This window comes from Acinonyx jubatus, chromosome D3 (assembly GCF_027475565.1).
Source record: "Acinonyx jubatus isolate Ajub_Pintada_27869175 chromosome D3, VMU_Ajub_asm_v1.0, whole genome shotgun sequence".
Lineage (NCBI taxonomy): Eukaryota > Metazoa > Chordata > Mammalia > Carnivora > Felidae > Acinonyx > Acinonyx jubatus.
Window position 1 is genome coordinate 46,856,242 of NC_069392.1, and position 13,313 is coordinate 46,869,554.

The 13,313-nt window shown below is 39.1% G+C and overlaps 1 long non-coding RNA gene across 1 annotated transcript in view; it reads right to left on the bottom strand.

The window, feature by feature from the left end:
- Window positions 1–2,141: 2,141 nt before the first annotated feature.
- LOC128312458 (uncharacterized) overlaps window positions 2,142–13,313 on the bottom strand; it is a 92,416-nt gene continuing 81,244 nt past the window's right edge. Inside the window, exon 4 of the long non-coding RNA XR_008291814.1 lies at window positions 2,142–5,391. This is a non-coding gene — a long non-coding RNA (uncharacterized LOC128312458). The remainder of the gene's footprint in view (window positions 5,392–13,313) is intronic.

Below are 13,313 nucleotides of genomic sequence, written 5' to 3' on the forward strand. Positions count from 1 at the left end.
AATGGCCATTCTAAAAGGTATGAGGTGATATGTCATTGTGGTTTTGATTTGCATTTTCTTGATGATTAGCGATGTTGAGCACCTTTTCATGTACCTGTTGGCCAGTTAAATATCTTCTTTGGAAAAATGTCTGTGTGGGTTTTGCCCATTTTTTTAAATTGGGTTATTGGGCTTTTTGCTCTTAAGTTGTATGAGTGTTTTATGTATTTTGGATGTGAATTCCTTATAGGATATGTGGTTTACAAATATTTTCTTCCATTCCATAGGCTGCCCTTTGATTTCGCTGATGGTTTCCTTTGCTGCTCAGAAGCTTTTTAGTCTGATGTAGTCCTACTTATTTATTTTGGCCTTTGTTGCCTTTGCTTTTGATGTCAAATCCAAAATGATCATTGCCAAGATTGATGCCAAGGAGATTACTCCCTATGTTTTCTTCTAGGAGTTTTAGAATTTCAGGTCTTATGTTCAGGTCTTTAATCCATAAAGTGAGTTGATTCTTAATCTTATTTCTATGCATCCAATTAGTCTATTCACCACTTCCCAGAAGCCTGGGCCTGGGTTTATAGTTTAAAATTCTTCACTATATATTAATAGAAATTACATTGCTCAGCCTTTCAGCTGTTTAAATCACTGCAATGATTTTCCAGGACCCAGCTGTCATTTGCCTTCTCCATATGCCATCTAAGGAGAGATGAGTTGCAAGGTTCTATTGCTGGACCTCCTGCCTTACAATATGATATCAATTATGGCATTTGGGTAATGCTGTTAAACAATGATCAAGAAGCTCAGCGTAATACTTATAGGCAAATTACTATTCTCGTTTCTTAATAAGTTGCTCTAAAATATGAGGTCAGTAAAGGGCCACATCATCTTAACCTTTCCAGAAAACATACTGAGTTTCTTGATTCTATTTTATTTTACTTTTTTGTGTGAACAATTATCTAATGAAAACCAATGCAGAAAACTTTCAACTATATATTCACTCACACTGGTTCTAGAAGAAAAAAAAATCAGCCTGATCTCCATCAAAGTTGGTCTAAAGAACTATGCTGACTTTATGGAATAATCTGAAACCTCTTGTGTGATCATGTGCTGTTATTGGCTGCATAACTGTAGCCTTGATACAACGGTTGCAGTAACTTTACCTGGTCTTTTAACATAATCATATTATGGATGTGATACAAAGACACTAAACCTATGCATATAGAAATGATTGAGATATAGATCCTGCCTTAAAATATCTCGCTTTCATAGGAGACCTGGCACAAAATCAAAAAGTCATCATATAATAGTTAAATGTTATTAGAAAGTAATGCACAACATTTGTCTCACCATTTTCCACTTGATCATATATGGTTTTTGTAATTGAAAAGTCATTTTCCTTACTTTAAAAAAGCCTTCAGACTTTAATGTGTGCCTCTTGCCCCAGCACTGATTGTCTGGAACTCCAGAAACTTGGTGTCTGAAGTTGAGGGCAGGGCTCATTCATCCTTGCCTGCTCAAGTGGGATAAAAATGCTATTTCCCTTTGAAGTTTGCAACTCTGAGTGCTTGCATCTTCTTATCCTCAAGGCAAAGCAAAAACAAATGAACACAAAGGAAAGGAAGGTTTACATTAACACTGCTGGGCAAAAGTGTGAATCCTTGTAACTGCATGTTTATAATACCACCTAAACACAGCAGTTACATGGACACTGAATGATGCTGTGGTTTCTTTCACTTATTGAAGGCTTTTATGCCATGTCATGGGCTGAGGACTTGAGGAAGAGAAGCAGCTCACTTAGCACTGAGGGATAAACAGTTCACCAGAGAGGACCTCTGCCATAAACCCCTAATAGAAAATATTTCTTTTGTTAAAAACATTCTGGCATTCAAAAATCCAAATCCAACATGACCAATTGGGGATGAGGAATAAATCCAAGATGGTGCCATCAACTGTAACATAATTGAATAGCTCATCACCCAATACTCGCTCCAGCATTGTGATGAACCCTTCCAGATAGACTTCATTTTTCACGTATTCTCAGCAAAAACTAAAATCCAGCATAAACCTAGAAAGATTTACAATATTATCCTCTTTTCTCATTTTTCCAGAGAATACTATTTGGCACAGATATTGAGAAAAGTGTGAGTTGCAGAGGCTGGTTTGACAGTTGGTATATGGAAGAGTCTCAAAGAATAAAGTATTTTGATGTAACTGAAGTCACATGAAACTGAATCAACTTCTGGAGTCAGCCTCTTTAATATGGAACTATGGGGTGCCTGGGTGGCTCAGTTGGTTGAGTGTCCAACTTTGGCTCAGGTCATGATCTCATGGTTCGTGAGTTCAAGCCCCATATTGGGCTCTGTGCTGACAGCACAGAGCCTGGAGCCTGCTTCAAGTTCTCTGTCTCTGTCTCTCCCTGTCTCTCAAAAATGAATAAATGTTAAAAAAAAATTTTAATAAAGAAAATAAAATGTAACTACACGGGATCCTATGCAACAAGTTTTTCCATCAGAAAATTAAAGTAAGCCTTTCATTATGAGCAATGTCCACCAAAGTACCCATGAAAGATGATTATTCAACCTCAGTTTGTTGTTGAATCTCCAAGTCTATCTCAGAATATACAATGTCCCTCTTCTATCAAATCAGATAGTTTGCTTATCCCATGTTAAATGTTATTTGACATCTAATTTCTCTTCAGATGCAAGGAAAGATCCAAACACATATTTCTATTCCAAACAAAAATATATAAGAAATACCTCTTTTTTTCCCAATGGCTATTCTCAGCTCTTTTCTAATCCATATTTGAATCACGCTTCTATTATTATGAATTAGAAATGCACAATCAAATGTATTTAAATTTTATTTTCTATAAACCACTTCAGGCCACAAATTCCAGTGGATCCATGACTATAAAACCCCAATTCTAGGGCAGAGATATCAGAGACACAGTGGTAGTCAAGACCAGAACTAGACCTAAGATATACATTGCTCTTCTTTGGTGATATAACAGATTTAATCAAAATTAGTCAAATTATTCAAGTAATATTCATTTATTCAATCAATAAATAGTAATTGAACATCTTCTAGTGCAAAGATCTGAGTGAGGGGCTTGGTATAGGACTGTAAATAAGAAGTTGTAATTGTTCAACTTCAAGACATGTATATTCTGCCTGGGAATTCAGATGTTGAATAACTGGTTGCACAATATATTATTTAATTATATTTGAGATTTGGGTAACCAAGAAGAGATACAAAATTTTTAACTGGGGAAACAGACCTAGTTCAAGGCAAAGTAGAAGGTTTTATGTAAGATTCTCTGAAAAACTACTTTGAGCTAAATTTTAGAAGTGAATTAACTAGGAAAAATGAAGGAAAACACATTCCAGGTAGAAGGAATACCAGGTGCAAAGGGCCTGGGGCAGAAAGGATGATGTACTACTCCAGGATATGAAATAAAGCCAGAGAAATGTGTGCAAGTATTCTACATTATTAAGTTGAAATAAAGAGTATTTTCTTTGGATAAATATTAAGTAAATATGATCATAATGTAGAAATATGATATCTATGCCATCTGGAAGTTTTAGGCCTCTTATTTAGAAATCCAAACCCCAGTTGGTAAAAACAAACAGACAGACAGACAAACCAACCAGGAAAACCATAACTATGGTTTGGAAACAGAACAGATTAATACAAAAATAACTTTATTGAATGCCACTGAATTTTCCTTAGCTCTGCAAAGGCATGTTCCTAACAGAAAAAGTCAGAAATCGATCTCTGAGATTGACTTCAAGGTCATAGCTAGATGGCAATATAAACACACTACAGAAGAATAGGTTTTTATTTTCATAAGCATTTAACTGCAAAATGTCCTCAGAGCACTGTAGATTCAGGGAGAAAAAAGAGATCAACCGTATGTTCCTATTAGGATTCAATGGAGGTTATGCCTTCATTGGGTCCTTTAGCCTCCTGGTGGTTCCTCTCTATTATCAGAGAGGGGGCCTAGCTAAGCCCATATGTAAGTTGTTATCTACGACCATGTGACACCCATAAAAACCAGGCCCCAAGATAAGAATTGTATAATGCTGACTGGAATAATTAGGAATAAACAGCAACCCTCTCATCCCTTGCTTCCAAGAGTATTGGGGGCAAAGTTTTCTGAATTATTGCTCATGTATCAACTTGCCTATGTATATTTCACTCATTCAAGCCAAATGTAGTAGCAGCTATACATTTAGAAGTTTACACACAGTTGAGAGAATTCAAAATTGTTTTATGGAAAAGATAAACATTGAAGCATTGTGTCTTGCCTTACAGCTTTCGGAAACTTCTATGAGACCTTTCCTTTCACCTACTGGTTCACAAGGACACCTGCTGTAGTCGCTCTGTCTCCTAGCAATTTCACATACAACGGCTACAGCTCTCCCACACTGTGCTTCAGGGCTACACTAGAGAGCCCCTAAAACCTTCAGCAGATCTGGTTCCAGCAGGTTATAGGCCCAGAAGAGAAAAACACACAGGCTTAGTCCTTTCCAAGCAAAACCCAAATCCACAGCTTCTGCACAATACCATAAAAGCAAGACCATCACACTTGTGAAAAAGTAGAGAATATTGTAATGGAATCATTAAGATCAACCCTAAAGTATGTTCACAAATATCATGACAGCATTGTGGATGCTAATTGCTGTCTAAAAACACCACTCCAGTCTAAGTGCTGGTATTAGACAAGGGTGCATTCTGTCAAATGTTGTTTGGCCCATAATTGAAAGGGTCATTAAAAATTTACTGAAAGGGATACTGGAAACACCATAGAGGACAAAAAGTATGTTGGAAGCTCCAGTCACTGTCAATGATGCCACATCAAGTGACAAGCACCAGGGGTCTAGGTATGGAAGAATGGATTTGAAGGCCATGGTGCAGAGTGGTGGTTTTTTTGTTTTTTTTTTTTAAATGAATACCAAGCCCAAGGCGGCCTGCCTTTGAGCTCTTCAGCCACACCATGATGAAGCTTCAGTGGTCTCATGCACTGCCCATCTAAGATGGACCTACTGATCTACATCTTATGAATATTTCATCCAGCTACAAATTTGAAAAAAAATCACTAGTCTCTGAATTATTTAATTGTTTTGTGCCAAAGCCTTAAATTATTTTTCCTGTAATAAAATAAAATGTATTGGGTGGGAAACAAGAGTCCAAAGAAACAAATACCAACTCCAGCCCTCACAGCTGAGGTTCCAGCCGTGCTGATTTTCTTTACGACATAAGTGGTCTACTTGGCTGATAGCAACAGAGACTTGGGTCAATACTGTCATTCCCGCCTGCCAGCGCTGCAGACTTCATGCATTCTCCTTTGAATTAACTTGACCACAGGCTATTTCTTGTAGGTTATAATGAAGAAATTGGCCAAAGTTCCTGCAAGAGATATAATGTTGACATGAATTCTTTAAAACACATAAACAAGCCTTGAAGACTAGAAAGGTCATGGTGAAAGAAGCAAATTTCCTTCCTTTAATATTTATGGGAAGAAAAGAATTCAAATCTGGGAAGTGACTTATGATCATTAGCAATAGGTCAAGAGCAGACTGTTGCATGTGACCATGGGGACCAGACTGGTGACAAGTCTTTGGGAAGGGCTGTGAAGAGATGCTATAAGGTGCTATACTGTGTGTGTGTGTGTGTGTGTGTGTGTGTGTGTATGCACCTGCGCTAAAATGGTGATATGAAAGAATTGTAACAAAAAGAACTTATTATATGCTGAAAGTTCACAGAAGGATAGCAGGCTTAAAAGTAGAAAAAGAGGGAGCCAAAAAATCTTTAATCAGAAACAGCCAGCAGGTATTTTCATGATAGTTGCAGAGGATGTTGACAAGGAAAATCCTCAGAGAACTGTAAAGGTCATAGAGATATCCAAAAGAATGGATGCTGTGCCAGACAGACTCTAAAAACGGTCTCCATTGTTCCACCTCCTGGTATTCATGCCTGTGGCATCCTCCCACCATGTGCACAGAGCATTGTGACTTGCTACTAACCAACAGACTCTGGTAAAAGTGATGGCATGTCCATGGCTCCGTGCGTGTGATTATGTTATGTAAGATTGTCATGCTTGCCTTGAGAAGAGAGCCTCTCCCTTGCCAGCTTGAAGGAAACCATGCTGGAAAGGCCAATGTGGCATGGAACTGAAAGCAACCTCCAGTGACAGGCAGCAAGAACCTTGGGCCCTCCAGCCAGCAGCCTGCAAGGCACTCAATGCTGGTAGATCATTCCCCAGTCAAGCCACAGATGAGTCTACACCCCAGATGACACCTTGACAGCAGCCTTGAGAGAGACCCTGAAGCAGAGGATCCAGCTAAATTGTGCTCAGACCCCTGATGTATTGGAACTGTGACATAATAAATCTGTGTTGTTGTAAGAGCCTAAGTTTGTGCTGATACTGTTATGTAGCAACAAATAAATAATACACACCCCTAGGACTTTGACTAGGTTCTTTTATTCCTAAGGGCTCCTCCTTTTTTACCATGTGGTCATCAATTACACATGCTACAAAAAGTAAAGATTACTAGAAAGATACAGGGAACCAAATTATATGTGAAAATATCATTGAGGAGACCAATGTGATACATGGTAGAAACTACAGCTCTGGTGCATGTGGATCCCATTTACTCTCCAAGGAGGATGAATTCTGACCTTCGAAAGAAGTGATAGTAATCCATAATCCACGAGACATAAAACAACATACAGACGTGTCAGCAAATTAGCCTGTGGTACATTAGAAAAAGGTTTGGAGTCAGACAGAGCCAGGCTCAGATCCCAGTTTTGCTCTTTACTAATCTCCATTTCCTCATTGGAACAGCTGAAATCATCAAACTAACCCCAAACAGTGCTGAGAAAATGAATAAGGTACATAATATTGGGATGGAAGACAGTAAGCACTCAATAAATACTCATTCTCTTCTCCTTTCTTTTTTTTTTAACTTTTTAAATTTTATTTATTTATTTTGAGAGAGAGAGAGAGAAAGCACGAGCAGGAGAAGTGGAGAGAAAGGGAGAGACAGAGAATCCCAAAGAGGGCCCTCACTGCCAGCTCAGAGCCCGACCCAGGGCTCGAACTCATGAGCCATGAGATCACAGACTGAGCTGAAATCAAGTGTCGGATGCCTAACCAACTGAGCCACCCAGGCGCCCCTCTTCTTCTTTCTTTATGGCATAAAATTAGTGCATCCTAGGTTTTTAGAAAAGAGTATTTTTTAATTAGGAAAACTACAACACTAAAATAAAATGTGGACAAAGAAGGATTGGAGGCACTAAAAATCAAAGTCTGATTATATAATAAGGAATAATATTAACAAAAGGGAAACATCCTGAGGAATCAAGGTAATTGCTTACAGCATCCTCCAATAAGTTCATTTTTAAATAAATCATGTGAATAAAAAAGAAATAAGAGTTATATAATCAGTGATTCAGAGGAGGAAGAAGAGGAGGCAATGAAACCATATGAAGAATGTCACAAAGTCCACACAGGCCAGAAGCTGACTTGGTCTGGTGAAAAGTACAAAGACAAAAAAAGCATTCGTCATACTTGTTTGTACAAAGAGATGAAAAACAAAAAGGATGATGTTTCTGTTTGGGAAGATGGTGCAATATTATCAGGTGATATGAAAAAAATAACTACTTTTACCCTGAAATCATCTTCACTAAGGAGGGGGATCACCAAACAGAAAAGTGAAAAATAAACATAATTAAGACACGACCAAAGAGTAGGATTGTGGAGATGATAGGAAAATTGTATCCTGGCTCTGATAATTACTCCCAGGAGTAAGGGCTTGCAAATGCAACTGGAGAACCACTGTTGGTAATGTTTGAAAAATCCTTTAGAACCAGAGAGGCCAAGGGGAAAAAAAAAAAACTACAAGTAGGCAAAATTTTTAATTTTTAAATAGTAAACACTTCAGAATAAATCTTGATACTGACACCCAACTAAATTCTCTAATGGACAATTAACTAGGTGGCTTGTAAAGCACTTTGAGAGGAAAACAGGATTACCACTAGGAGCCCAAATGGGTTCACTAAGAAGACGTCAAGTCAAACAAATTTCATTTATTTTCTCACAACATTACAGAATTGGCAAATTAGAAGATCCTGCAGGCATACTTATGAGGTCTGGAAATGATAATTGAAAAAAATATTTTATATTTAGCTTAAAGGGCTTGAGGGGAATGCCGTCTTCATGGGTTTCAAAGACTACCTACCACACAGGGTTAGATCTCAGCTGCATTCTTCAGCCCTCAGCTTAGATGGCTCTTGAGGAAGCTCTATGATCACTGGTTCAGCTTTTAGATCGTCCTATACATTGCTATAGCACACCTGTATTTCCACTATCACAATACTTGTGAGAAGGTATTATGATTGTTCAATGAATTGCCTACCTCTCCAGTGGACTGTGAGATCAATAAAGTCAAGAAAAATTCTGCCTTTTTTATTATTTTCTCTCCCAAGTGTAGCACTGCACCTGATAAATGGTGGGTGCTCTATAAATACTTGCTACAGGAATAAATGGAATGAGTAAATAAATGAATAAAAAGTATTTGTATGTTGGGGCTCCTGGGTGGCTCAGTTGGTTAAGCGTCCTACTTCAGCTCAGATCATGATCTTATGGTTTGTGGGTTCAAGTCCCACATCAGCACAGAGCTTGGAGCCTGCTTCAGATTCTGTGTCTCCCTCTCTCTCTCTGTCCCTCCCCGACTCGTTCTCTCTCTCTCTGTCTCTCTGTCTCTCTCTCTCTCTCAAAAATAAATAAAAAATGTAAAAAAAATATTTGTATGTCACAGACGTTATTTTCATCTCAGCATAAGGAAGAACTTCCTTATACTTAGGAATCTTTAAGATTTCTTTATAAATCCCTTATTGTGAAAATGTTCAAGAATAACCTAAAAAAACAATCATCCATGTGGTATTTGTACAAAGAATGGACATTCAATTAGAGGATTCTATATTCCCTTCTAACTCTACACTCAAAGCCATTATCACTTTTTTTTATAACATAGTCAGTCCTCAAGAAAAATCAAAACCTACAACCCCCAAATTCCAGAGGTAAAATAGACATGCAAAATACGAGCTCCTATTCCTTCAGTGTCTGCTATCTGTCCCAGAGCAGGGCTTTGTCCAAGCCGACAGTTAAATTCTTGATAAATAAATGGTTACAATATGTATGGATTCTTTCTCAAGTGAAAAGAAGGATTAGATATTCAGTCTGACCACATCATTTCACAAAAAGGAAGTGCAGTCCTAATGGTTTCAGTGACTTCTCAAAAGTCACAAAGCTGTCTGAGGTAAAGCCAAGATATGAACCAGTTTACTGCTATTTCCATTTCTCTGGGTTGCCTTGGAGCTCTTTCCAGAAACAACTGAGGTAAAGAAACCCTGGATCTCAAGAAAACTAGGCCATTTTGAAACATGGTAAACAATGTTTATAGTCAAAAACCAAGAGGTTTAATCATCACTGTAATGACTCCAGGAGGGATGTTGCCCAGGACCAGAAGACACAACACAGAGCCGGAGGAAAAGTCAATCACCTTTCCTCTCAGTCACTAAGCATCTATCATGGCATTTCCTAAATTTCCTTATGGAAAGACAAAATAATATAATAGTGATAATCATGTCATATTTGAAGGTTCTGTGGAAGTATGTAACCCAAGAATATGGCCCTGTGTGTACTGAAAGATCTGAGTTAACTCAGTGTCTGTCATTCCACAACAGAAGAGAGAGTGGACAAGAAACCATTACTTCGTTACCTTGGCCTAAAAGAATATTGATGTAGATGGTAATAATGGGGATTTTCTGGCCTGGTTCTCCTCTCTGCCTTCATTATATATATACGTCCATTATATATATGCATTATATATATTCATTATATATAGTCATTACACATATTTATTATATATTCATTTTATATATGTTCATTGTATGTATGTGTTTACATTATGCAAGTTAGCAATAAGTTTTGGGGGCCTTTCTTTTTTCTATTGGTGGTCTGTATCGATCTAAATCACCACAAAATTGCCAACTCCTCATGCAACTTTATACTCTGTAGCTATAGTCCACAAGTCCAGAGTCAACCAAAAAGATTTATTGAGCAATGACAGGCATTTCGTTTTCTTTTGTTGAACTATTTCATGAGATGAGAGTTGAACGCTGCATTTGTCCATTCAAAGAATATTCCTGGAGTGCCCATGGTTTGGTCGCCACTGTGATTATATTATGTTGTAAGGTGTGGCCTCTGCCCTCAAGGAGACCATCAGGTACTATGGTATGGCCTCCTTAGACTTCTGTCAGGTTCTGTGGGAGTCCCAACGAGGACACCTAGCTCAGCCTGAGGGAAGCGAGGCCTCCAGAGGAGCTAGTGCTGGAGGTGCCTCTTGAAATAAAATAGAAATAAGCTGGTTGGAAAAGGGGTCAGCAGTTTCTAAGTAGCACTTGCCAAGGCAGGAACTGCGAAGGGTCTGGTGTGGCTGGTTTGGGGCCCATGTTAAAGGAGGGGCTTTAACAACTCTGGTCATTGTGTTGAGACAGGGACAGATGTCAAGGACTTCTTTCTCCCCTTTACCCTATGGCCATTGCCTTGTTTCAGGCTGTCACTGCCTCTCTCTAGAGATATTATAATTCCTTTCTAACGGCTCTCCCTTCTGCCAACCTTTCTTTCCACTTTGCAGTTCATCCCCCACACTTGAGAAGAGGTAGCTTTCCAAAACACAAATCCAAACAGGTCATTCTCCAGCTTCGCCTTTGCCTATGAGATAAAGTTAAATTTCCTAACACAGCACATCAACAATTTACACTCCAGCCTCTTGCCTTTCTAGCTGAATCTCCTGTCTCCTCCCTCCTCATGATTTAAAATGCAGCTAACATGTAAGTACTCAACATACCCTCCCACGCCATGCCCCCCACACTTCTGACCTTTGTGCATGCATAGTATTTCCTCTGCCCAGAGTGCCTTTTCCTGTAGCAGCCTCCAGCTCACCTTTCAAGGTGCTCTTCAGTAAAGCCTTTCCCAACTTGTTTAGGAAGTTGTTCCTCCATTTTCCATAGTCCTTTGCACATATTTCTACTATATCAATTTGCATCCTGTATCGAATCTTTTTCTATATAACTTCCCCACCCACAGGAGTAACCATATCTCAGTTTTCTTTGTTTTATCATTACCCTTCAGAATTAGCCAGTACGGGGGCGCCTGGGTGGCTCAGTTGGTTAAGCGTCTGACTCTTGATTTCAGCTCAGGTCATGTTCTCACGTTTTGTGAGTTCAAGCCCCACGTCGGGCTCTGCACTGGTGGTGCAGAGCCTGCTTGGGGTTCTCTCCCTCTCCCTCTATGTCTGCCTCTCCCCTGCTCATGTGCTTGCTATCTCTCTCTCTCTCTCTCTCAAAATAAGATAAATATTAAAAAAAAAAAAAAAAGAATTAGTACCTGGAAAACAACAGGTACTCAGTGTACCTGTTTCCTCATTAAAATTCAAAACCTTCATTACTTTGACTCTTTATTGAGACCTATCAGCACCATATGTCTGAATGTGGAAAACATGTCTCACCTCTCCCCTTTGACTTACACTTCTGGCAGGCACTGCCCTATCTGTCAGCTACCCATTTATTCCAAACTTTCTCTCCAAAAGCAACAGACAGGCCTCCAGTGCTGTCAAGACTCACGAACCGGGTGAAACACCCTACTAATATGGAGTTACAGACACCTTTGTCAGAAATAATCTGTATGTGTTTTAAACATCTGATGAAATCCGAGTGTGCAAACGAAGGTGACTAATTTGACACATCCTACAATGTTACCACAAATACAAAAAAAGTGCCTTGGGTCAAAGGTCCAAAGTAAGTCTTTCCTACCCTGGGATGAAGCAACGTGTGTAAATGAAAAAAACCCAGGAGGAGTCTTTACACTGTTGTTCCCCAGGAGGAAGGGAAGGGACACTCGTCCCCTCTGTGGGGGATCAGCAAGACTAGCTCCCACTGGAGTTCATTACTGTTCCTTCATGTGAACTGGCTCATAATCCCTTTATCACTCAAAGGAGCATATTTACATGTGATTCGTGTCATAAAAGTTAATTCCAAAGTTCAAATCTTAACTCCAGAATGTGGAAAAACCCTTTGAGATGCTGGTGGTCCGAAAGAATGATGGTTTCTGTAAAAGGTAGAATCAATATTGTGAAGAAGAAAAAATATATATATATGTATATTATATATATATATGTATATATACGAAGTGAAAATTAATGTACTATTTAAAGGTAATCAGCCTTTCTACAATTATTTCATGGTCATGGATTTTGTGTTGATGCTGGCTAATTAGCCAACTATGAATTATATATGTATATTTTAAGTAAGCGTGTGTGCACGCTAAAGGCTTTTTTCCCCTTTATTTCATTGTGAAGCAAATCATTTGATGTGGCTCTGCATAAAGCTCTAATACACATCAAAAAGCAATCAACAAACTCTTTGAGTACATCAAGCAGGATAATTTAGATGGTTTTTAATCATGATTATGAAAATATAATTAGGTGGTTTCATGTTTGTTGCTGAGTATATGTAGAGGAAAGTGATTCTCCAAATAGAAAATGCGGGCAATATTACACAGAAACCACAAGAGAACGGTAGGCATGAGGCACACACACGCGCGCGCGCATGCACACACACAGAGCAACCACTGTTTTCTGTTTTCAACATATCAGCAGCTCTTTATATTTAAAAAGAATATCACTTCTTTCAAGGTGCCAAAAGCAATCTTATTTAATAAACTGATTACGTAGCAGTAGGTTTAAAAAATGCCTCCCTTTAATATCATCATAAACTTTAGCTGTTGCCTGCAATTGAAAACAAATCCTCCCTGCCATGGCCCCTACACAAAAAGAGGCGGGAGACTCATCAGTGCTCAAGCAGCTCGTGTGTCATTAGTGACCGCTGGGAGTAGGTACAGTCATGGGTCTGCACAGCTAAATGATTGTGCACTCACGGCCTTTCCTAATCCATTCGAAATAAATCTGATATTTATCTATCTCCAATTGCCCAGTTTAGAAGTTGAAAGGATCCGTGAGCCCTCGTGCAGGAGGGTGAAGCACACGCAAGCACACACTATTTCATGCGAACCTATCCACGCACACCCACCTGGACAGGACAGATGACAAGAGGGACTCCACCCCCCCCTCCCCTCCCCCCCCCCGCCACATGGACTCCCTTCCCCGACTTCCCTGGTGGACGCTCCCAAGCCACATTTCATTTTTTCCCCTGCACGGCCAGAGTTGATTACTGGCTCCATTAGAAAAACCCATCCTTCCTAGACC